Source organism: Pseudophryne corroboree, unplaced genomic scaffold (assembly GCF_028390025.1).
Source record: "Pseudophryne corroboree isolate aPseCor3 unplaced genomic scaffold, aPseCor3.hap2 scaffold_191, whole genome shotgun sequence".
Taxonomy (NCBI): Eukaryota; Metazoa; Chordata; class Amphibia; order Anura; family Myobatrachidae; genus Pseudophryne; species Pseudophryne corroboree.
This window is the reverse complement of record NW_026968548.1, coordinates 65470-89437: the sequence shown is the minus strand read 5'-3', so window position 1 is coordinate 89437 and position 23968 is coordinate 65470. Positions and strand designations below refer to the sequence as shown.

The window sequence follows — 23968 nt, the reverse complement described above, 5'->3', positions numbered from 1 at the left end:
GCCTTGTTCTTTTTTCGAGAGTTTCCTTGTGCTGCCTCAGTTGGATCTCCTTCACTTGACAGGGGGGTGCCCGAGCAGCGACCCTCCCCAGCTCTAGCCCAACTCCTACTTACCTGCCAGGTGAGATACTATGATCAGGAAGGTGCTTCTCCCAGGGCAAGGCTCACCCATTGCACTCTGGGTGTGCTGCTCCTACGATTTCCCCAAATGTGGGACACTTGACTGCATAATTTGTGTTTCCTCTAGTCGGCTACTCGTATAATTCAGATCTCTTTGTCTCAGGTCTCTCTCCAGCCAGTTTGCTGTCTGTTTCCACTTCTCTTTTCTTGAGCCCCTGCCTTCTATGCCCTTGTGCACTCTCCTGACTTCTCCTGTCTGCTTACTTTGTGCCTTCCAACGCACAATGCGAACTACAGGTAGTGCTGCAGGGCCCACACCCTTTTACTTGCCTTACAGAGCAGCTCTGGAGCTGTTACAGTGCCCAGCTGCTGCAAGAAATCAGCTTGAATACTTCAGGGGCTGGGGCATAGCCAACATGAGCCCCACACCGAAGGAGAATGGAGGTGTTTAATGCGAACTAGGGGTCATCCAAGCACCGCAAAAGGCCGCCATGCCCTGCATAACCCTTTTCTCTTTTCATATGCAGATGAGGGTTCCAGCCAACTTTGGCCCACTGCTTGGATGACATCACCGTATGCAAATCCGTCTTCTGCAGACCTTCTCCCAGGAATGCTTTTACTAGTTGTTGCATTTGGTTTGTTGTTTGGGGGTGCTTCAGTATTAGGCAGCCTTCTGCCCTCCCATGTTCATCTGAAAATATGTGTTCTCCCTGCAGTTGTTGTCCCCAGATGAGAGTTCCCTTGTGCTGCCTCAGTTGAATCTCCTTTACTTGACAGAGATGTGCCTGAGCAGCGGCCCTCCCCAGCCCTATCCCAAATCATACTTATTTTGCATAGGAGATACCATGGTCATGAAGATTGTTCTCCCAGGGTTAGGTTCATTCATTGCATTCTGGGTATGCTGACCCCTGTGATTTCCCCAAATGTGGGAAACTCAACTGCATTATTTGTGGTAGTGGGGGACTGTGTTTGTGCTTTCCTCTGGTCAGCTCTGGTAAAAGTCAGATTTCTTTGTCTCAGATCTTCCTCTAGCCTTGTTCTTCTTTCGAGAGTTCCCTTGTGCTGCCTCAGTTGGATCTCCTTCACTTGACAGGGGGGTGCCCGAGCAGCGACCCTCCCCAGCTCTAGCCCAACTCCTACTTACCTGCCAGGTGAGATACTATGATCATGTAGGTGCTTCTCCCAGGGCAAGGCTCACCCATTGCACTCTGGGTGTGCTGCCCCTGCGATTTCCCCAAATGTGGGAAACTTGACTGCATAATTTGTGTTTCCCCTGGTCGGCTCTCATATAATTCAGATCTCTTTGTCTCAGGTCTCTCTCCAGCCTAGTTTGCTGTCTGTTTCCACTTCTTTTTTCTTGAGCCCCTCCATTCTATACCCTTGTGGACTCTCCTGACTTCTCCTCCTGTCTGCTTACTTTGTGCCTTCCAACGCACAATGCAAACTACAGGTAGTGCTGCAGGGCCCACACCCTTTTACTTGCTTTACAGAGCAGCTCTGGAGCTGTTACAGTGCCCAGCTGCTGCAAGAAATCAGCTTGAATGCTTCAGGGGCTGGGGCATAGCCAACATGAGCCCCACACCGAAGGAGGGTGGAGGTGTTTAATGCGAACTAGGGGTCATCCAAGCACCGCAAAAGGCCGCCATGCCCTGCACACCCCTTTTTTATTTTCATATGCAGACGAGGGTTGAAGCCAACTTTGACCCACTGCTTGGATGACATCACCATATGCAAATCCATCTGTGGCAGGCCTTCCCCCAGGAATGCTTGCACTAGTTGTTGCATTTGGTTTGTTGTTTGGGGGTGCTTCAGTATTAGGCAGCCTTCTGCCCTCCCATGTTCATCTGAAAATATATGTTCTCCCTGCAGTTGTTGTCCCAAGATGAGAGTTCCCTTGTGCTGCCTCAGTTGAATCTCCTTTACTTGACAGAGATGTGCATGAGCAGCGGCCCTCCCCAGCCCTATTCCAAATCATACTTATTTTGCATAGGAGATACCATGGTCATGAAGATTTTTCTCCCAGGGTGAGGTTCATTCATTGCATTTTGGGTATGCTGACCGCTGTGATTTCCCCAAATGTGGGAAACTTGACTGCATTATTTGTGGTAGTGGGAGACTGTGTTTGTGCTTTCCTCTGGTCAGCTCTGGTAAAAGTCAGATTTCTTTGTCTCAGATTTTCCTTTAGCCTTATTCTTCTTTCGAGAGTTCCCTTGTGCTGCCTCAGTTTGATCTACTTCACTTTACAGGGGGGTACACGAGCAGCGACCCTCCCCAGCTCTAGCCCAACTCCTACTTACCTGCCAGGTGAGATACTATGATCATGAAGGTGCTTCTCCCAGGGCAAGGCTCACCCATTGTACTCTGGGTGTGCTGCTCCTGCGATTTCCCCAAATGTGGGAAACTTGACTGCATAATTTGTGTTTCCCCTGGTCGGCTCTCGTATAATTCAGATCTCTTTGTCTCAGGTCTCTCTCCAGACTAGTTTGCTGTCTGTTTCCACTTCTCTTTTCTTCAGCCGCTCCCTTCTATACCCTTGTGCACTATCCTGACTTCTCCTCCCGTCTGCTTACTTTGTGCCTTCCAATGCACAATGCAAACTACAGGTAGTGCTGCAGGGCCCACACCCTTTTACTTGCCTTACAGAGCAGCTCTGGAGCTGTTACAGTGCCCAGCTGCTGCAAGAAATCAGCTTGAATGCTTCAGGGGCTGGGGCATAGCCAACATGAGCCCCACACCGAAGGAGGGTGGAGGTGTTTAATGCAAACTAGGGGTCAGACAAGCGCCGCAAAAGGCCACCATGCCCTGCACGCCCCTTTTCTGTTTTCATATGCAGACGAGGGTTGAAGCCAACTTTGACCCACTGCTTGGATGACATCACCATATGCAAATCCATCTGCGGCAGGCCTTCCCCCAGGAATGCTTGCACTAGTTGTTGCATTTGGTTTGTTGTTTGGGGGTGCTTCAGTATTAGGCAGCCTTCTGCCCTCCCATGTTTATCTGAAAATATGTGTTCTCCCTGCAGTTGTTGTCCCCAGATGAGAGTTCCCTTGTGCTGCCTCAGTTGAATCTCCTTAACTTGACAGAGATATGCCTGAGCAGCGGCCCTCCCCAGCTCTATCCCAAATCATACTTATTTTGCATAGGAGATACCATGGTCATGAAGATTATTCTCCCAGGGTGAGGTTCATTCATTGCATTCTGGGTATGCTGACCCCTGTGATTTCCCTTAATGTGGGAAACTTGACTGCTTTATTTGTGGTAGTGGGGGACTGTGTTTGTGTTTTCCTCTGGTCAGCTCTGGTAAAAGTCAGATTTCTTTGTTTCAGATCTTCCTCTAGCCTTGTTCTTCTTTCGAGAGTTCCCTTGTGCTGCCTCAGTTGGATCTCCTTCACTTGACAGGGGGGTGCCCGAGCAGAGACCCTCCCCAGCTCTAGCCTCATCTACACGACATAGCCCTGAATTTTCCAATGCGCAGCTCTTTGCAAAAGAGAGATATTGGCAAGGAAAAGCTGTCTTGTACCATTGCATTTTTCTCCCAAACGAAGGGCACTAGAAAGAAAATTTTAAAGCCTCCTGTTAGGCCATCATCTACACGACATAGCCCTGAATTTTCCAATGCGCAGCTCTTTGCAAAAGAGAGATATTGGCAAGGAAAAGCTGTCTTGTACCTTTGCATTTTTCTCCCAAACGAAGGTCACTAGAAAGAAAATTTTAAAGCCTCCTGTTAGGCCATCATCTACACGACATAGCCCTGAATTTTCCAATGCGCAGCTCTTTGCAAAAGAGAGATATTGGCAAGGAAAAGCTGTCTTGTACCATTGCATTTTTCTCCCAAACGAAGGGCACTAGAACGAAAATTTTAAAGCCTCCTGTTAGGCCATCATCTACACGACATAGCCCTGAATTTTCCAATGCGCAGCTCTTTGCAAAAGAGAGATATTGGCAAGGAAAAGCTGTCTTGTACCTTTGCATTTTTCTCCCAAACGAAGGTCACTAGAAAGAAAATTTTAAAGCCTCCTGTTAGGCCATCATCTACACGACATAGCCCTGAATTTTCCAATGCGCAGCTCTTTGCAAAAGAGAGATATTGGCAAGGAAAAGCTGTCTTGTACCATTGCATTTTTCTCCCAAACGAAGGACACTAGAAAGAAAATTTTAAAGCCTCCTGTTAGGCCATCATCTACACGACATAGCCCTGAATTTTCCAATGCGCAGCTCTTTGCAAAAGAGAGATATTGGCAAGGAAAAGCTGTCTTGTACCATTGCATTTTTCTCCCAAACGAAGGACACTAGAAAGAAAATTTTAAAGCCTCCTTTTAGGCCATCATCTACACGACATAGCCCTGAATTTTCCAATGCGCAGCTCTTTGCAAAAGAGAGATATTGGCAAGGAAAAGCTGTCTTGTACCATTGCATTTTTCTCCCAAACGAAGGACACTAGAAAGAAAATTTTAAAGCCTCCTGTTAGGCCATCATCTACACGACATAGCCCTGAATTTTCCAATGCGCAGCTCTTTGCAAAAGAGAGATATTGGCAAGGAAAAGCTGTCTTGTACCATTGCATTTTTCTCCCAAACGAAGGACACTAGAAAGAACATTTTAAAGCCTCCTGTTAGGCCATCATCTACACGACATAGCCCTGAATTTTCCAATGCGCAGCTCTTTGCAAAAGAGAGATATTGGCAAGGAAAAGCTGTCTTGTACCTTTGCATTTTTCTCCCAAACGAAGGACACTAGAAAGAAAATTTTAAAGCCTACTGTTAGGCCATCATCTACACGACATAGCCCTGAATTTTCCAATGCGCAGCTCTTTGCAAAAGAGAGATATTGGCAAGGAAAAGCTGTCTTGTACCTTTGCATTTTTCTCCCAAACGAAGGTCACTAGAAAGAAAATTTTAAAGCCTCCTGTTAGGCCATCATCTACACGACATAGCCCTGAATTTTCCAATGCGCAGCTCTTTGCAAAAGAGAGATATTGGCAAGGAAAAGCTGTCTTGTACCATTGCATTTTTCTCCCAAACGAAGGACACTAGAAAGAATATTTTAAAGCCTCCTGTTAGGCCATCATCTACACGACATAGCCCTGAATTTTCCAATGCGCAGCTCTTTGCAAAAGAGAGATATTGGCAAGGAAAAGCTGTCTTGTACCTTTGCATTTTTCTACCAAACGAAGGTCACTAGAAAGAAAATTTTAAAGCCTCGTTAGGCCATCATCTACACGACATAGCCCTGAATTTTCCAATGCGTAGCTCTTTGCAAAAGAGAGATATTGGCAAGGAAAAGCTGTCTTGTACCATTGCATTTTTCTCCCAAACGAAGGGCACTAGAAAGAAAATTTTAAAGCCTCCTGTTAGGCCATCATCTACACGACATAGCCCTGAATTTTCCAATGCGCAGCTCTTTGCAAAAGAGAGATATTGGCAAGGAAAAGCTGTCTTGTACCTTTGCATTTTTCTCCCAAACGAAGGTCACTAGAAAGAAAATTTTAAAGCCTCCTGTTAGGCCATCATCTACACGACATAGCCCTGAATTTTCCAATGCGCAGCTCTTTGCAAAAGAGAGATATTGGCAAGGAAAAGCTGTCTTGTACCTTTGCATTTTTCTCCCAAACGAAGGTCACTAGAAAGAAAATTTTAAAGCCTCCTGTTAGGCCATCATCTACACGACATAGCCCTGAATTTTCCAATGCGCAGCTCTTTGCAAAAGAGAGATATTGGCAAGGAAAAGCTGTCTTGTACCATTGCATTTTTCTCCCAAACGAAGGACACTAGAAAGAAAATTTTAAAGCCTCCTGTTAGGCCATCATCTACACGACATAGCCCTAAATTTTCCAATGCGCAGCTCTTTGCAAAAGAGAGATATTGGCAAGGAAAAGCTGTCTTGTACCTTTGCATTTTTCTCCCAAACGAAGGTCACTAGAAAGAAAATTTTAAAGCCTCCTGTTAGGCCATCATCTACACGACATAGCCCTGAATTTTCCAATGCGCAGCTCTTTGCAAAAGAGAGATATTGGCAAGGAAAAGCTGTCTTGTACCATTGCATTTTTCTCCCAAACGAAGGGCACTAGAAAGAAAATTTTAAAGCCTCCTGTTAGGCCATCATCTACACGACATAGCCCTGAATTTTCCAATGCGCAGCTCTTTGCAAAAGAGAGATATTGGCAAGGAAAAGCTGTCTTGTACCTTTGCATTTTTCTCCCAAACGAAGGTCACTAGAAAGAAAATTTTAAAGCCTCCTGTTAGGCCATCATCTACACGACATAGCCCTGAATTTTCCAATGCGCAGCTCTTTGCAAAAGAGAGATATTGGCAAGGAAAAGCTGTCTTGTACCATTGCATTTTTCTCCCAAACGAAGGACACTAGAAAGAAAATTTTAAAGCCTCCTGTTAGGCCATCATCTACACGACATAGCCCTGAATTTTCCAATGCGCAGCTCTTTGCAAAAGAGAGATATTGGCAAGGAAAAGCTGTCTTGTACCATTGCATTTTTCTCCCAAACGAAGGACACTAGAAAGAACATTTTAAAGCCTCCTGTTAGGCCATCATCTACACGACATAGCCCTGAATTTTCCAATGCGCAGCTCTTTGCAAAAGAGAGATATTGGCAAGGAAAAGCTGTCTTGTACCTTTGCATTTTTCTCCCAAACGAAGGTCACTAGAAAGAAAATTTTAAAGCCTCCTGTTAGGCCATCATCTACACGACATAGCCCTGAATTTTCCAATGCGCAGCTCTTTGCAAAAGAGAGATATTGGCAAGGAAAAGCTGTCTTGTACCATTGCATTTTTCTCCCAAACGAAGGACACTAGAAAGAAAATTTTAAAGCCTCCTGTTAGGCCATCATCTACACGACATAGCCCTGAATTTTCCAATGCGCAGCTCTTTGCAAAAGAGAGATATTGGCAAGGAAAAGCTGTCTTGTACCATTGCATTTTTCTCCCAAACGAAGGACACTAGAAAGAAAATTTTAAAGCCTACTGTTAGGCCATCATCTACACGACATAGCCCTGAATTTTCCAATGCGCAGCTCTTTGCAAAAGAGAGATATTGGCAAGGAAAAGCTGTCTTGTACCTTTGCATTTTTCTCCCAAACGAAGGTCACTAGAAAGAAAATTTTAAAGCCTCCTGTTAGGCCATCATCTACACGACATAGCCCTGAATTTTCCAATGCGCAGCTCTTTGCAAAAGAGAGATATTGGCAAGGAAAAGCTGTCTTGTACCATTGCATTTTTCTCCCAAACGAAGGACACTAGAAAGAATATTTTAAAGCCTCCTGTTAGGCCATCATCTACACGACATAGCCCTGAATTTTCCAATGCGCAGCTCTATGCAAAAGAGAGATATTGGCAAGGAAAAGCTGTCTTGTACCTTTGCATTTTTCTACCAAACGAAGGTCACTAGAAAGAAAATTTTAAAGCCTCCTGTTAGGCCATCATCTACACGACATAGCCCTGAATTTTCCAATGCGCAGCTCTTTGCAAAAGAGAGATATTGGCAAGGAAAAGCTGTCTTGTACCTTTGCATTTTTCTCCCAAACGAAGGTCACTAGAAAGAAAATTTTAAAGCCTCCTGTTAGGCCATCATCTACACGACATAGCCCTGAATTTTCCAATGCGCAGCTCTTTGCAAAAGAGAGATATTGGCAAGGAAAAGCTGTCTTGTACCATTGCATTTTTCTCCCAAACGAAGGACACTAGAAAGAATATTTTAAAGCCTCCTGTTAGGCCATCATCTACACGACATAGCCCTGAATTTTCCAATGCGCAGCTCTTTGCAAAAGAGAGATATTGGCAAGGAAAAGCTGTCTTGTACCTTTGCATTTTTCTACCAAACGAAGGTCACTAGAAAGAAAATTTTAAAGCCTCCTGTTAGGCCATCATCTACACGACATAGCCCTGAATTTTCCAATGCGTAGCTCTTTGCAAAAGAGAGATATTGGCAAGGAAAAGCTGTCTTGTACCTTTGCATTTTTCTCCCAAACGAAGGACACTAGAAAGAAAATTTTAAAGCCTCCTGTTAGGCCATCATCTACACGACATAGCCCTGAATTTTCCAATGCGCAGCTCTTTGCAAAAGAGAGATATTGGCAAGGAAAAGCTGTCTTGTACCATTGCATTTTTCTCCCAAACGAAGGGCACTAGAAAGAAAATTTTAAAGCCTCCTGTTAGGCCATCATCTACACGACATAGCCCTGAATTTTCCAATGCGCAGCTCTTTGCAAAAGAGAGATATTGGCAAGGAAAAGCTGTCTTGTACCTTTGCATTTTTCTCCCAAACGAAGGTCACTAGAAAGAAAATTTTAAAGCCTCCTGTTAGGCCATCATCTACACGACATAGCCCTGAATTTTCCAATGCGTAGCTCTTTGCAAAAGAGAGATATTGGCAAGGAAAAGCTGTCTTGTACCTTTGCATTTTTCTCCCAAACGAAGGACACTAGAAAGAAAATTTTAAAGCCTCCTGTTAGGCCATCATCTACACGACATAGCCCTGAATTTTCCAATGCGCAGCTCTTTGCAAAAGAGAGATATTGGCAAGGAAAAGCTGTCTTGTACCATTGCATTTTTCTCCCAAACGAAGGGCACTAGAAAGAAAATTTTAAAGCCTCCTGTTAGGCCATCATCTACACGACATAGCCCTGAATTTTCCAATGCGCAGCTCTTTGCAAAAGAGAGATATTGGCAAGGAAAAGCTGTCTTGTACCTTTGCATTTTTCTCCCAAACGAAGGTCACTAGAAAGAAAATTTTAAAGCCTCCTGTTAGGCCATCATCTACACGACATAGCCCTGAATTTTCCAATGCGCAGCTCTTTGCAAAAGAGAGATATTGGCAAGGAAAAGCTGTCTTGTACCTTTGCATTTTTCTCCCAAACGAAGGTCACTAGAAAGAAAATTTTAAAGCCTCCTGTTAGGCCATCATCTACACGACATAGCCCTGAATTTTCCAATGCGCAGCTCTTTGCAAAAGAGAGATATTGGCAAGGAAAAGCTGTCTTGTACCTTTGCATTTTTCTCCCAAACGAAGGTCACTAGAAAGAAAATTTTAAAGCCTCCTGTTAGGCCATCATCTACACGACATAGCCCTGAATTTTCCAATGCGCAGCTCTTTGCAAAAGAGAGATATTGGCAAGGAAAAGCTGTCTTGTACCTTTGCATTTTTCTCCCAAACGAAGGTCACTAGAAAGAAAATTTTAAAGCCTCCTGTTAGGCCATCATCTACACGACATAGCCCTGAATTTTCCAATGCGCAGCTCTTTGCAAAAGAGAAATATTGGCAAGGAAAAGCTGTCTTGTACCATTGCATTTTTCTCCCAAACGAAGGACACTAGAAAGAAAATTTTAAAGCCTCCTGTTAGGCCATCATCTACACGACATAGCCCTAAATTTTCCAATGCGCAGCTCTTTGCAAAAGAGAGATATTGGCAAGGAAAAGCTGTCTTGTACCTTTGCATTTTTCTCCCAAACGAAGGTCACTAGAAAGAAAATTTTAAAGCCTCCTGTTAGGCCATCATCTACACGACATAGCCCTGAATTTTCCAATGCGCAGCTCTTTGCAAAAGAGAGATATTGGCAAGGAAAAGCTGTCTTGTACCATTGCGTTTTTCTCCCAAACGAAGGACACTAGAAAGAAAATTTTAAAGCCTCCTGTTAGGCCATCATCTACACGACATAGCCCTTAATTTTCCAATGCGCAGCTCTTTGCAAAAGAGAGATATTGGCAAGGAAAAGCTGTCTTGTACCTTTGCATTTTTCTCCCAAACGAAGGACACTAGAAAGAAAATTTTAAAGCCTCCTGTTAGGCCATCATCTACACGACATAGCCCTGAATTTTCCAATGCGCAGCTCTTTGCAAAAGAGAGATATTGGCAAGGAAAAGCTGTCTTGTACCTTTGCATTTTTCTCCCAAACGAAGGACACTAGAAAGAAAATTTTAAAGCCTCCTTTTAGGCCATCATCTACACGACATAGCCCTGAATTTTCCAATGCGCAGCTCTTTGCAAAAGAGAGATATTGGCAAGGAAAAGCTGTCTTGTACCATTGCATTTTTCTCCCAAACGAAGGACACTAGAAAGAAAATTTTAAAGCCTCCTGTTAGGCCATCATCTACACGACATAGCCCTGAATTTTCCAATGCGCAGCTCTTTGCAAAAGAGAGATATTGGCAAGGAAAAGCTGTCTTGTACCTTTGCATTTTTCTACCAAACGAAGGTCACTAGAAAGAAAATTTTAAAGCCTCCTGTTAGGCCATCATCTACACGACATAGCCCTGAATTTTCCAATGCGCAGCTCTTTGCAAAAGAGAGATATTGGCAAGGAAAAGCTGTCTTGTACCTTTGCATTTTTCGCCCAAACGAAGGTCACTAGAAAGAAAATTTTAAAGCCTCCTGTTAGGCCATCATCTACACGACATAGCCCTGAATTTTCCAATGCGCAGCTCTTTGCAAAAGAGAGATATTGGCAAGGAAAAGCTGTCTTGTACCATTGCATTTTTCTCCCAAACGAAGGACACTAGAAAGAAAATTTTAAAGCCTCCTGTTAGGCCATCATCTACACGACATAGCCCTGAATTTTCCAATGCGCAGCTCTTTGCAAAAGAGAGATATTGGCAAGGAAAAGCTGTCTTGTACCTTTGCATTTTTCTACCAAACGAAGGTCACTAGAAAGAAAATTTTAAAGCCTCCTGTTAGGCCATCATCTACACGACATAGCCCTGAATTTTCCAATGCGCAGCTCTTTGCAAAAGAGAGATATTGGCAAGGAAAAGCTGTCTTGTACCTTTGCATTTTTCTCCCAAACGAAGGTCACTAGAAAGAAAATTTTAAAGCCTCCTGTTAGGCCATCATCTACACGACATAGCCCTGAATTTTCCAATGCGCAGCTCTTTGCAAAAGAGAGATATTGGCAAGGAAAAGCTGTCTTGTACCATTGCATTTTTCTCCCAAACGAAGGACACTAGAAAGAATATTTTAAAGCCTCCTGTTAGGCCATCATCTACACGACATAGCCCTGAATTTTCCAATGCGCAGCTCTTTGCAAAAGAGAGATATTGGCAAGGAAAAGCTGTCTTGTACCTTTGCATTTTTCTACCAAACGAAGGTCACTAGAAAGAAAATTTTAAAGCCTCCTGTTAGGCCATCATCTACACGACATAGCCCTGAATTTTCCAATGCGTAGCTCTTTGCAAAAGAGAGATATTGGCAAGGAAAAGCTGTCTTGTACCTTTGCATTTTTCTCCCAAACGAAGGACACTAGAAAGAAAATTTTAAAGCCTCCTGTTAGGCCATCATCTACACGACATAGCCCTGAATTTTCCAATGCGCAGCTCTTTGCAAAAGAGAGATATTGGCAAGGAAAAGCTGTCTTGTACCATTGCATTTTTCTCCCAAACGAAGGGCACTAGAAAGAAAATTTTAAAGCCTCCTGTTAGGCCATCATCTACACGACAGAGCCCTGAATTTTCCAATGCGCAGCTCTTTGCAAAAGAGAGATATTGGCAAGGAAAAGCTGTCTTGTACCTTTGCATTTTTCTCCCAAACGAAGGTCACTAGAAAGAAAATTTTAAAGCCTCCTGTTAGGCCATCATCTACACGACATAGCCCTGAATTTTCCAATGCGCAGCTCTTTGCAAAAGAAAGATATTGGCAAGGAAAAGCTGTCTTGTACCTTTGCATTTTTCTCCCAAACGAAGGTCACTAGAAAGAAAATTTTAAAGCCTCCTGTTAGGCCATCATCTACACGACATAGCCCTGAATTTTCCAATGCGCAGCTCTTTGCAAAAGAGAAATATTGGCAAGGAAAAGCTGTCTTGTACCATTGCATTTTTCTCCCAAACGAAGGACACTAGAAAGAAAATTTTAAAGCCTCCTGTTAGGCCATCATCTACACGACATAGCCCTAAATTTTCCAATGCGCAGCTCTTTGCAAAAGAGAGATATTGGCAAGGAAAAGCTGTCTTGTACCTTTGCATTTTTCTCCCAAACGAAGGTCACTAGAAAGAAAATTTTAAAGCCTCCTGTTAGGCCATCATCTACACGACATAGCCCTGAATTTTCCAATGCGCAGCTCTTTGCAAAAGAGAGATATTGGCAAGGAAAAGCTGTCTTGTACCATTGCGTTTTTCTCCCAAACGAAGGACACTAGAAAGAAAATTTTAAAGCCTCCTGTTAGGCCATCATCTACACGACATAGCCCTGAATTTTCCAATGCGCAGCTCTTTGCAAAAGAGAGATATTGGCAAGGAAAAGCTGTCTTGTACCATTGCATTTTTCTCCCAAACGAAGGACACTAGAAAGAAAATTTTAAAGCCTCCTTTTAGGCCATCATCTACACGACATAGCCCTGAATTTTCCAATGCGCAGCTCTTTGCAAAAGAGAGATATTGGCAAGGAAAAGCTGTCTTGTACCATTGCATTTTTCTCCCAAACGAAGGACACTAGAAAGAAAATTTTAAAGCCTCCTGTTAGGCCATCATCTACACGACATAGCCCTGAATTTTCCAATGCGCAGCTCTTTGCAAAAGAGAGATATTGGCAAGGAAAAGCTGTCTTGTACCTTTGCATTTTTCTCCCAAACGAAGGTCACTAGAAAGAAAATTTTAAAGCCTCCTGTTAGGCCATCATCTACACGACATAGCCCTGAATTTTCCAATGCGCAGCTCTTTGCAAAAGAGAGATATTGGCAAGGAAAAGCTGTCTTGTACCATTGCATTTTTCTCCCAAACGAAGGACACTAGAAAGAATATTTTAAAGCCTCCTGTTAGGCCATCATCTACACGACATAGCCCTGAATTTTCCAATGCGCAGCTCTTTGCAAAAGAGAGATATTGGCAAGGAAAAGCTGTCTTGTACCTTTGCATTTTTCTACCAAACGAAGGTCACTAGAAAGAAAATTTTAAAGCCTCCTGTTAGGCCATCATCTACACGACATAGCCCTGAATTTTCCAATGCGTAGCTCTTTGCAAAAGAGAGATATTGGCAAGGAAAAGCTGTCTTGTACCTTTGCATTTTTCTCCCAAACGAAGGACACTAGAAAGAAAATTTTAAAGCCTCCTGTTAGGCCATCATCTACACGACATAGCCCTGAATTTTCCAATGCGCAGCTCTTTGCAAAAGAGAGATATTGGCAAGGAAAAGCTGTCTTGTACCATTGCATTTTTCTCCCAAACGAAGGGCACTAGAAAGAAAATTTTAAAGCCTCCTGTTAGGCCATCATCTACACGACATAACCCTGAATTTTCCAATGCGCAGCTCTTTGCAAAAGAGAGATATTGGCAAGGAAAAGCTGTCTTGTTCCATTGCATTTTTCTCCCAAACGAAGGACACTAGAAAGAAAATTTTAAAGCCTCCTGTTAGGCCATCATCTACACGACATAGCCCTGAATTTTCCAATGCGCAGCTCTTTGCAAAAGAGAGATATTGGCAAGGAAAAGCTGTCTTGTACCTTTGCATTTTTCTACCAAACGAAGGTCACTAGAAAGAAAATTTTAAAGCCTCCTGTTAGGCCATCATCTACACGACATAGCCCTGAATTTTCCAATGCGTAGCTCTTTGCAAAAGAGAGATATTGGAAAGGAAAAGCTGTCTTGTACCTTTGCATTTTTCTCCCAAACGAAGGACACTAGAAAGAAAATTTTAAAGCCTCCTGTTAGGCCATCATCTACACGACATAGCCCTGAATTTTCCAATGCGCAGCTCTTTGCAAAAGAGAGATATTGGCAAGGAAAAGCTGTCTTGTACCATTGCATTTTTCTCCCAAACGAAGGGCACTAGAAAGAAAATTTTAAAGCCTCCTGTTAGGCCATCATCTACACGACATAGCCCTGAATTTTCCAATGCGCAGCTCTTTGCAAAAGAGAGATATTGGCAAGGAAAAGCTGTCTTGTACCTTTGCATTTTTCTCCCAAACGAAGGTCACTAGAAAGAAAATTTTAAAGCCTCCTGTTAGGCCATCATCTACACGACATAGCCCTGAATTTTCCAATGCGCAGCTCTTTGCCAAAGAGAGATATTGGCAAGGAAAAGCTGTCTTGTACCTTTGCATTTTTCTCCCAAACGAAGGTCACTAGAAAGAAAATTTTAAAGCCTCCTGTTAGGCCATCATCTACACGACATAGCCCTGAATTTTCCAATGCGCAGCTCTTTGCAAAAGAGAGATATTGGCAAGGAAAAGCTGTCTTGTACCATTGCATTTTTCTCCCAAACGAAGGACACTAGAAAGAAAATTTTAAAGCCTCCTGTTAGGCCATCATCTACACGACATAGCCCTGAATTTTCCAATGCGCAGCTCTTTGCAAAAGAGAGATATTGGCAAGGAAAAGCTGTCTTGTACCATTGCATTTTTCTCCCAAACGAAGGACACTAGAAAGAAAATTTTAAAGCCTCCTGTTAGGCCATCATCTACACGACATAGCCCTGAATTTTCCAATGCGCAGCTCTTTGCAAAAGAGAGATATTGGCAAGGAAAAGCTGTCTTGTACCATTGCATTTTTCTCCCAAACGAAGGGCACTAGAAAGAAAATTTTAAAGCCTCCTGTTAGGCCATCATCTACACGACATAACCCTGAATTTTCCAATGCGCAGCTCTTTGCAAAAGAGAGATATTGGCAAGGAAAAGCTGTCTTGTTCCATTGCATTTTTCTCCCAAACGAAGGACACTAGAAAGAAAATTTTAAAGCCTCCTGTTAGGCCATCATCTACACGACATAGCCCTGAATTTTCCAATGCGCAGCTCTTTGCAAAAGAGAGATATTGGCAAGGAAAAGCTGTCTTGTACCTTTGCATTTTTCTACCAAACGAAGGTCACTAGAAAGAAAATTTTAAAGCCTCCTGTTAGGCCATCATCTACACGACATAGCCCTGAATTTTCCAATGCGTAGCTCTTTGCAAAAGAGAGATATTGGAAAGGAAAAGCTGTCTTGTACCTTTGCATTTTTCTCCCAAACGAAGGACACTAGAAAGAAAATTTTAAAGCCTCCTGTTAGGCCATCATCTACACGACATAGCCCTGAATTTTCCAATGCGCAGCTCTTTGCAAAAGAGAGATATTGGCAAGGAAAAGCTGTCTTGTACCATTGCATTTTTCTCCCAAACGAAGGGCACTAGAAAGAAAATTTTAAAGCCTCCTGTTAGGCCATCATCTACACGACATAGCCCTGAATTTTCCAATGCGCAGCTCTTTGCAAAAGAGAGATATTGGCAAGGAAAAGCTGTCTTGTACCTTTGCATTTTTCTCCCAAACGAAGGTCACTAGAAAGAAAATTTTAAAGCCTCCTGTTAGGCCATCATCTACACGACATAGCCCTGAATTTTCCAATGCGCAGCTCTTTGCCAAAGAGAGATATTGGCAAGGAAAAGCTGTCTTGTACCTTTGCATTTTTCTCCCAAACGAAGGTCACTAGAAAGAAAATTTTAAAGCCTCCTGTTAGGCCATCATCTACACGACATAGCCCTGAATTTTCCAATGCGCAGCTCTTTGCAAAAGAGAGATATTGGCAAGGAAAAGCTGTCTTGTACCATTGCATTTTTCTCCCAAACGAAGGACACTAGAAAGAAAATTTTAAAGCCTCCTGTTAGGCCATCATCTACACGACATAGCCCTGAATTTTCCAATGCGCAGCTCTTTGCAAAAGAGAGATATTGGCAAGGAAAAGCTGTCTTGTACCTTTGCATTTTTCTCCCAAACGAAGGACACTAGAAAGAAAATTTTAAAGCCTCCTGTTAGGCCATCATCTACACGACATAGCCCTGAATTTTCCAATGCGCAGCTCTTTGCAAAAGAGAGATATTGGCAAGGAAAAGCTGTCTTGTACCTTTGCATTTTTCTCCCAAACGAAGGTCACTAGAAAGAAAATTTTAAAGCCTCCTGTTAGGCCATCATCTACACGACATAGCCCTGAATTTTCCAATGCGCAGCTCTTTGCAAAAGAGAGATATTGGCAAGGAAAAGCTGTCTTGTACCATTGCATTTTTCTCCCAAACGAAGGACACTAGAAAGAACATTTTAAAGCCTCCTGTTAGGCCATCATCTACACGACATAGCCCTGAATTTTCCAATGCGCAGCTCTTTGCAAAAGAGAGATATTGGCAAGGAAAAGCTGTCTTGTACCTTTGCATTTTTCTCCCAAACGAAGGTCACTAGAAAGAAAATTTTAAAGCCTCCTGTTAGGCCATCATCTACACGACATAGCCCTGAATTTTCCAATGCGTAGCTCTTTGCAAAAGAGAGATATTGGCAAGGAAAAGCTGTCTTGTACCTTTGCATTTTTCTCCCAAACGAAGGACACTAGAAAGAAAATTTTAAAGCCTCCTGTTAGGCCATCATCTACACGACATAGCCCTGGATTTTCCAATGCGCAGCTCTTTGCAAAAGAGAGATATTGGCAAGGAAAAGCTGTCTTGTACCATTGCATTTTTCTCCCAAACGAAGGTCACTAGAAAGAAAATTTTAAAGCCTCCTGTTAGGCCATCATCTACACGACATAGCCCTGAATTTTCCAATGCGTAGCTCTTTGCAAAAGAGAGATATTGGCAAGGAAAAGCTGTCTTGTACCTTTGCATTTTTCTCCCAAATGAAGGACACTAGAAAGAAAATTTTAAAGCCTCCTGTTAGGCCATCATCTACACGACATAGCCCTGAATTTTCCAATGCGCAGCTCTTTGCAAAAGAGAGATATTGGCAAGGAAAAGCTGTCTTGTACCATTGCATTTTACTCCCAAACGAAGGACACTAGAAAGAACATTTTAAAGCCTCCTGTTAGGCCATCATCTACACGACATAGCCCTGAATTTTCCAATGCGCAGCTCTTTGCAAAAGAGAGATATTGGCAAGGAAAAGCTGTCTTGTACCATTGCATTTTTCTCCCAAACGAAGGACACTAGAAAGAACATTTTAAAGCCTCCTGTTAGGCCATCATCTACACGACATAGCCCTGAATTTTCCAATGCGCAGCTCTTTGCAAAAGAGAGATATTGGCAAGGAAAAGCTGTCTTGTACCTTTGCATTTTTCTCCCAAACGAAGGTCACTAGAAAGAAAATTTTAAAGACTCCTGTTAGGCCATCATCTACACGACATAGCCCTGAATTTTCCAATGCGTAGCTCTTTGCAAAAGAGAGATATTGGCAAGGAAAAGCTGTCTTGTACCTTTGCATTTTTCTCCCAAACGAAGGACACTAGAAAGAAAATTTTAAAGCCTCCTGTTAGGCCATCATCTACACGACATAGCCCTGAATTTTCCAATGCGCAGCTCTTTGCAAAAGAGAGATATTGGCAAGGAAAAGCTGTCTTGTACCATTGCATTTTTCTCCCAAACGAAGGACACTAGAAAGAAAATTTTAAAGCCTCCTGTTAGGCCATCATCTACACGACATAGCCCTAAATTTTCCAATGCGCAGCTCTTTGCAAAAGAGAGATATTGGCAAGGAAAAGCTGTCTTGTACCATTGCATTTTTCTCCCAAACGAAGGACACTAGAAAGAACATTTTAAAGCCTCCTGTTAGGCCATCATCTACACGACATAGCCCTGAATTTTCCAATGCGCAGCTCTTTGCAAAAGAGAGATATTGGCAAGGAAAAGCTGTCTTGTACCATTGCATTTTTCTCCCAAACGAAGGACACTAGAAAGAAAATTTTAAAGCCTCCTGTTAGGCCATCATCTACACGACATAGCCCTGAATTTTTTAATGCGCAGCTCTTTGCAAAAGAGAGATATTGGCAAGGAAAAGCTGTCTTGTACCTTTGCATTTTTCTCCCAAACGAAGGGCACTAGAAAGAACATTTTAAAGCCTCCTGTTAGGCCATCATCTACACGACATAGCCCTGAATTTTCCAATGCGCAGCTCTTTGCAAAAGAGAGATATTGGCAAGGAAAAGCTGTCTTGTACCATTGCATTTTTCTCCCAAACGAAGGACACTAGAAAGAACATTTTAAAGCCTCCTGTTAGGCCATCATCTACACGACATAGCCCTGAATTTTCCAATGCGCAGCTCTTTGCAAAAGAGAGATATTGGCAAGGAAAAGCTGTCTTGTACCTTTGCATTTTTCTCCCAAACGAAGGTCACTAGAAAGAAAATTTTAAAGCCTCCTGTTAGGCCATCATCTACACGACATAGCCCTGAATTTTCCAATGCGTAGCTCTTTGCAAAAGAGAGATATTGGCAAGGAAAAGCTGTCTTGTACCTTTGCATTTTTCTCCCAAACGAAGGACACTAGAAAGAAAATTTTAAAGCCTCCTGTTAGGCCATCATCTACACGACATAGCCCTGGATTTTCCAATGCGCAGCTCTTTGCAAAAGAGAGATATTGGCAAGGAAAAGCTGTCTTGTACCATTGCATTTTTCTCCCAAACGAAGGTCACTAGAAAGAAAATTTTAAAGCCTCCTGTTAGGCCATCATCTACACGACATAGCCCTGAATTTTCCAATGCGTAGCTCTTTGCAAAAGAGAGATATTGGCAAGGAAAAGCTGTCTTGTACCTTTGCATTTTTCTCCCAAATGAAGGACACTAGAAAGAAAATTTTAAAGCCTCCTGTTAGGCCATCATCTACACGACATAGCCCTGAATTTTCCAATGCGCAGCTCTTTGCAAAAGAGAGATATTGGCAAGGAAAAGCTGTCTTGTACCATTGCATTTTACTCCCAAACGAAGGACACTAGAAAGAACATTTTAAAGCCTCCTGTTAGGCCATCATCTACACGACATAGCCCTGAATTTTCCAATGCGCAGCTCTTTGCAAAAGAGAGATATTGGCAAGGAAAAGCTGTCTTGTACCATTGCATTTTTCTCCCAAACGAAGGACACTAGAAAGAACATTTTAAAGCCTCCTGTTAGGCCATCATCTACACGACATAGCCCTGAATTTTCCAATGCGCAGCTCTTTGCAAAAGAGAGATATTGGCAAGGAAAAGCTGTCTTGTACCATTGCATTTTTCTCCCAAACGAAGGACACTAGAAAGAACATTTTAAAGCCTCCTGTTAGGCCATCATCTACACGACATAGCCCTGAATTTTCCAATGCGCAGCTCTTTGCAAAAGAGAGATATTGGCAAGGAAAAGCTGTCTTGTACCATTGCATTTTTCTCCCAAACGAAGGACACTAGAAAGAAAATTTTAAAGCCTCCTGTTAGGCCATCATCTACACGACATAGCCCTAAATTTTCCAATGCGCAGCTCTTTGCAAAAGAGAGATATTGGCAAGGAAAAGCTGTCTTGTACCATTGCATTTTTCTCCCAAACGAAGGACACTAGAAAGAACATTTTAAAGCCTCCTGTTAGGCCATCATCTACACGACATAGCCCTGAATTTTCCAATGCGCAGCTCTTTGCAAAAGAGAGATATTGGCAAGGAAAAGCTGTCTTGTACCTTTGCATTTTTCTCCCAAACGAAGGGCACTAGAAAGAACATTTTAAAGCCTCCTGTTAGGCCATCATCTACACGACATAGCCCTGAATTTTCCAATGCGCAGCTCTTTGCAAAAGAGAGATATTGGCAAGGAAAAGCTGTCTTGTACCATTGCATTTTTCTCCCAAACGAAGGACACTAGAAAGAAAATTTTAAAGCCTCCTGTTAGGCCATCATCTACACGACATAGCCCTGAATTTTTTAATGCGCAGCTCTTTGCAAAAGAGAGATATTGGCAAGGAAAAGCTGTCTTGTACCTTTGCATTTTTCTCCCAAACGAAGGGCACTAGAAAGAAAATTTTAAAGCCTCCTGTTAGGCCATCATCTACACGACATAGCCCTGAATTTTCCAATGAGTAGCTCTTTGCAAAAGAAAGATATTGGCAATGAAAAGCTGTCTTGTACCTTTGCATTTTTCTCCCAAACGAAGGACACTAGAAAGAAAATTTTAAAGCCTCCTGTTAGGCCATCATCTACACGACATAGCCCTGAATTTTCCAATGCGCAGCTCTTTGCAAAAGAGAGATATTGGCAAGGAAAAGCTGTCTTGTACCATTGCATTTTTCTCCCAAACGAAGGACACTAGAAAGAACATTTTAAAGCCTCCTGTTAGGCCATCATCTACACGACATAGCCCTGAATTTTCCAATGCGCAGCTCTTTGCAAAAGAGAGATATTGGCAAGGAAAAGCTGTCTTGTACCATTGCATTTTTCTCCCAAACGAAGGACACTAGAAAGAAAATTTTAAAGCCTCCTGTTAGGCCATCATCTACACGACATAGCCCTGAATTTTTTAATGCGCAGCTCTTTGCAAAAGAGAGATATTGGCAAGGAAAAGCTGTCTTGTACCTTTGCATTTTTCTCCCAAACGAAGGTCACTAGAAAGAAAATTTTAAAGCCTCCTGTTAGGCCATCATCTACACGACATAGCCCTGAATTTTCCAATGCGTAGCTCTTTGCAAAAGAGAGATATTGGCAAGGAAAAGCTGTCTTGTACCTTTGCATTTTTCTCCCAAACGAAGGACACTAGAAAGAAAATTTTAAAGCCTCCTGTTAGGCCATCATCTACACGACATAGCCCTGAATTTTCCAATGCGCAGCTCTTTGCAAAAGAGAGATATTGGCAAGGAAAAGCTGTCTTGTACCTTTGCATTTTTCTACCAAACGAAGGTCACTAGAAAGAAAATTTTAAAGCCTCCTGTTAGGCCATCATCTACACGACATAGCCCTGAATTTTCCAATGCGCAGCTCTTTGCAAAAGAGAGATATTGGCAAGGAAAAGCTGTCTTGTACCATTGCATTTTTCTCCCAAACGAAGGACACTAGAAAGAACATTTTAAAGCCTCCTGTTAGGCCATCATCTACACGACATAGCCCTGAATTTTCCAATGCGCAGCTCTTTGCAAAAGAGAGATATTGGCAAGGAAAAGCTGTCTTGTACCTTTGCATTTTTCTCCCAAACGAAGGTCACTAGAAAGAAAATTTTAAAGCCTCCTGTTAGGCCATCATCTACACGACATAGCCCTGAATTTTCCAATGCGTAGCTCTTTGCAAAAGAGAGATATTGGCAAGGAAAAGCTGTCTTGTACCTTTGCATTTTTCTCCCAAACGAAGGACACTAGAAAGAAAATTTTAAAGCCTCCTGTTAGGCCATCATCTACACGACATAGCCCTGGATTTTCCAATGCGCAGCTCTTTGCAAAAGAGAGATATTGGCAAGGAAAAGCTGTCTTGTACCATTGCATTTTTCTCCCAAACGAAGGACACTAGAAAGAAAATTTTAAAGCCTCCTGTTAGGCCATCATCTACACGACATAGCCCTGAATTTTCCAATGCGCAGCTCTTTGCAAAAGAGAGATATTGGCAAGGAAAAGCTGTCTTGTACCTTTGCATTTTTCTCCCAAACGAAGGTCACTAGAAAGAAAATTTTAAAGCCTCCTGTTAGGCCATCATCTACACGACATAGCCCTGAATTTTCCAATGCGCAGCTCTTTGCAAAAGAGAGATATTGGCAAGGAAAAGCTGTCTTGTACCATTGCATTTTTCTCCCAAACGAAGGACACTAGAAAGAATATTTTAAAGCCTCCTGTTAGGCCATCATCTACACGACATAGCCCTGAATTTTCCAATGCGCAGCTCTTTGCAAAAGAGAGATATTGGCAAGGAAAAGCTGTCTTGTACCTTTGCATTTTTCTACCAAACGAAGGTCACTAGAAAGAAAATTTTAAAGCCTCCTGTTAGGCCATCATCTACACGACATAGCCCTGAATTTTCCAATGCGTAGCTCTTTGCAAAAGAGAGATATTGGCAAGGAAAAGCTGTCTTGTACCTTTGCATTTTTCTCCCAAACGAAGGACACTAGAAAGAAAATTTTAAAGCCTCCTGTTAGGCCATCATCTACACGACATAGCCCTGAATTTTCCAATGCGCAGCTCTTTGCAAAAGAGAGATATTGGCAAGGAAAAGCTGTCTTGTACCATTGCATTTTTCTCCCAAACGAAGGGCACTAGAAAGAAAATTTTAAAGCCTCCTGTTAGGCCATCATCTACACGACATAACCCTGAATTTTCCAATGCGCAGCTCTTTGCAAAAGAGAGATATTGGCAAGGAAAAGCTGTCTTGTTCCATTGCATTTTTCTCCCAAACGAAGGACACTAGAAAGAAAATTTTAAAGCCTCCTGTTAGGCCATCATCTACACGACATAGCCCTGAATTTTCCAATGCGCAGCTCTTTGCAAAAGAGAGATATTGGCAAGGAAAAGCTGTCTTGTACCTTTGCATTTTTCTACCAAACGAAGGTCACTAGAAAGAAAATTTTAAAGCCTCCTGTTAGGCCATCCTCTACACGACATAGCCCTGAATTTTCCAATGCGTAGCTCTTTGCAAAAGAGAGATATTGGAAAGGAAAAGCTGTCTTGTACCTTTGCATTTTTCTCCCAAACGAAGGACACTAGAAAGAAAATTTTAAAGCCTCCTGTTAGGCCATCATCTACACGACATAGCCCTGAATTTTCCAATGCGCAGCTCTTTGCAAAAGAGAGATATTGGCAAGGAAAAGCTGTCTTGTACCATTGCATTTTTCTCCCAAACGAAGGGCACTAGAAAGAAAATTTTAAAGCCTCCTGTTAGGCCATCATCTACACGACATAGCCCTGAATTTTCCAATGCGCAGCTCTTTGCAAAAGAGAGATATTGGCAAGGAAAAGCTGTCTTGTACCTTTGCATTTTTCTCCCAAACGAAGGTCACTAGAAAGAAAATTTTAAAGCCTCCTGTTAGGCCATCATCTACACGACATAGCCCTGAATTTTCCAATGCGCAGCTCTTTGCCAAAGAGAGATATTGGCAAGGAAAAGCTGTCTTGTACCTTTGCATTTTTCTCCCAAACGAAGGTCACTAGAAAGAAAATTTTAAAGCCTCCTGTTAGGCCATCATCTACACGACATAGCCCTGAATTTTCCAATGCGCAGCTCTTTGCAAAAGAGAGATATTGGCAAGGAAAAGCTGTCTTGTACCATTGCATTTTTCTCCCAAACGAAGGACACTAGAAAGAACATTTTAAAGCCTCCTGTTAGGCCATCATCTACACGACATAGCCCTGCATTTTCCAATGCGCAGCTCTTTGCAAAAGAGAGATATTGGCAAGGAAAAGCTGTCTTGTACCTTTGCATTTTTCTCCCAAACGAAGGTCACTAGAAAGAAAATTTTAAAGCCTCCTGTTAGGCCATCATCTACACGACATAGCCCTGAATTTTCCAATGCGTAGCTCTTTGCAAAAGAGAGATATTGGCAAGGAAAAGCTGTCTTGTACCTTTGCATTTTTCTCCCAAACGAAGGACACTAGAAAGAAAATTTTAAAGCCTCCTGTTAGGCCATCATCTACACGACATAGCCCTGGATTTTCCAATGCGCAGCTCTTTGCAAAAGAGAGATATTGGCAAGGAAAAGCTGTCTTGTACCATTGCATTTTTCTCCCAAACGAAGGTCACTAGAAAGAAAATTTTAAAGCCTCCTGTTAGGCCATCATCTACACGACATAGCCCTGAATTTTCCAATGCGTAGCTCTTTGCAAAAGAGAGATATTGGCAAGGAAAAGCTGTCTTGTACCTTTGCATTTTTCTCCCAAATGAAGGACACTAGAAAGAAAATTTTAAAGCCTCCTGTTAGGCCATCATCTACACGACATAGCCCTGAATTTTCCAATGCGCAGCTCTTTGCAAAAGAGAGATATTGGCAAGGAAAAGCTGTCTTGTACCATTGCATTTTACTCCCAAACGAAGGACACTAGAAAGAACATTTTAAAGCCTCCTGTTAGGCCATCATCTACACGACATAGCCCTGAATTTTCCAATGCGCAGCTCTTTGCAAAAGAGAGATATTGGCAAGGAAAAGCTGTCTTGTACCATTGCATTTTTCTCCCAAACGAAGGACACTAGAAAGAACATTTTAAAGCCTCCT

At 42.4% G+C, this 23968-nt stretch overlaps 5 non-coding genes and 1 pseudogene across 5 annotated transcripts; all 6 read left to right on the top strand.

Annotated features, from left to right (window-relative positions):
* The first annotated feature begins 105 nt into the window (after window positions 1–105).
* LOC135004103 (U1 spliceosomal RNA) lies at window positions 106–269 on the top strand. Its single transcript, XR_010204959.1, has one exon. It is a non-coding gene; the product is annotated as a U1 spliceosomal RNA (small nuclear RNA).
* A 670-nt stretch (window positions 270–939) lies between these two features.
* On the top strand, window positions 940–1103 carry LOC135004072 (U1 spliceosomal RNA). Its single transcript, XR_010204941.1, has one exon. It is a non-coding gene; the product is annotated as a U1 spliceosomal RNA (small nuclear RNA).
* Window positions 1104–1255: 152 nt separating this feature from the next.
* Window positions 1256–1397, top strand: LOC135004090 (U1 spliceosomal RNA; annotated as a pseudogene).
* A 695-nt stretch (window positions 1398–2092) lies between these two features.
* Window positions 2093–2256, top strand: LOC135003950 (U1 spliceosomal RNA). The gene has a single exon (XR_010204829.1). It is a non-coding gene; the product is annotated as a U1 spliceosomal RNA (small nuclear RNA).
* Window positions 2257–2408: 152 nt separating this feature from the next.
* LOC135004021 (U1 spliceosomal RNA) lies at window positions 2409–2571 on the top strand. The gene has a single exon (XR_010204892.1). It is a non-coding gene; the product is annotated as a U1 spliceosomal RNA (small nuclear RNA).
* Window positions 2572–3245: 674 nt separating this feature from the next.
* LOC135003934 (U1 spliceosomal RNA) lies at window positions 3246–3409 on the top strand. The gene has a single exon (XR_010204812.1). It is a non-coding gene; the product is annotated as a U1 spliceosomal RNA (small nuclear RNA).
* Window positions 3410–23968: the final 20559 nt, after the last annotated feature.